Source organism: Priapulus caudatus, unplaced genomic scaffold (assembly GCF_000485595.1).
Source record: "Priapulus caudatus unplaced genomic scaffold, Priapulus_caudatus-5.0.1 Scaffold582, whole genome shotgun sequence".
Classification (NCBI taxonomy): Eukaryota; Metazoa; Priapulida; class Priapulimorpha; order Priapulimorphida; family Priapulidae; genus Priapulus; species Priapulus caudatus.
In genome coordinates, this window is record NW_014577643.1 from 15,577 (window position 1) to 16,974 (window position 1,398).

Genomic DNA, 1,398 nt, shown 5'->3' on the forward strand with positions numbered 1-1,398 from the left:
TTGGTTGGGATTGATTGTCAGTTCAGATGCAAAATATTGAAAGCAAAAGGTTATACACCATAGATTAATTGGGTACCACGCGTATATATAAGATAGCCGAGTCGGTTTAGAGTTAGTGTTAGGGTTAGGGATAGTGTTTCTTGGTTGTCCACCGGACAATGTCTCAGACCGGTTAGGTTGTCCGTCGCAAATTCTGGTTGTCTCGGACAACCGGACAACGCTTATTTCGAGCACTGTAGACCATATAGGCCTATGAATATATGATGCCGGTTCGCACAGTCCTTTGAAAAGTCCTTGAATTTTAATTGAGGGGATCACTTTCCATAATGAAAAGTACTTGAATTTAGTAAATGTTGATTTTGTGCTTGAAAAGTGCTTAAATTTCATGAAAATGTCCTTGAATTTTTAGAAAGAATCCTTGCCTGTACTTAATTGTAGGCTGTAATAAAAAGAAATTATAATTTGTACCGTACCATCAATAATGTGCAAACCTCAATAAAAATTGTGTTTAATAAATGAGCTTAAAGTTAAAAAGCTATAGACACGATAGACAGTTAAATGATCGACGATCACAAATTACAGCAAGTCAGTAAAATCAGTCAGTAAATCAAGGTATGTTATAGAAGTGACTGTTTAGAAGGGTTAATTAATTAATGTGCTCCAGGTAAGTTTTAGAGGTGACATATGCAGTGATAAGAATGGGGTTATTAAAATAATCCAGGTATGTTTTGTTCTGTGTATGAATACACCCGTTGACAGTTTAACACTGCGCATGCGCTTAGCCTAACTAAGGTCAAATTAAGGTCGGGAGGAGTTTCCGTCCCAGAAAGCGCGAGTAAAATGCGCGAACAATGGCGTTAACGTGTAGTGTGAAGGGCTGCTCAAACGGATCGTATTGGCTTAAGAAAGACTTAGAGCATGAATTGACGATAATTTAAATGTATCAAGTGTCATGTCACTCAGGTCAATCAATTATCTGTGCTCTATTCCCTGCTATGTGCACTGTTCTTCGACACAAAGGTGAGCGACCTGCGTATGCAAGGCAGATAACGCATCGAGATAAACAATATTGCGGAGTTTACTCGCACATCCGGGCTCTCGCGGAGATGCGTAACTATATGGCGCAGAACATAGGCGCAGAACTGTCAATGGGTGTATTCCGATAAAATGTCCAATAAAATGTCCTTGAATTTCCGATAAAATGTCCTTGAAAAGTCGTTAAAAAGTTGAGAAAATTTCAGTCCTGTATGAACCATGTCTAAGACTACAGTAAAGGTGCAGTAAAGGTACAGTAACTTATGAAAAACAAATCTGTTGCCTAATAACGCGGTGTGCCGAAGGCGAAGGTAAACGGCAGAATCTCGTAAGGTCGAGCACGTTAGCATGAAAAGTGAAGTA

At 39.1% G+C, this 1,398-nt stretch overlaps 1 long non-coding RNA gene across 1 annotated transcript in view; it reads left to right on the forward strand.

Moving 5' to 3' along the window:
• Nucleotides 1–928, forward strand: part of LOC106811849 — a 6,532-nt gene extending 5,604 nt beyond the window's left edge. Inside the window, exon 3 of the long non-coding RNA XR_001394214.1 lies at nt 918–928. This is a non-coding gene — a long non-coding RNA (uncharacterized LOC106811849). The remainder of the gene's footprint in view (nt 1–917) is intronic.
• The last annotated feature ends 470 nt before the right edge of the window (nt 929–1,398 follow it).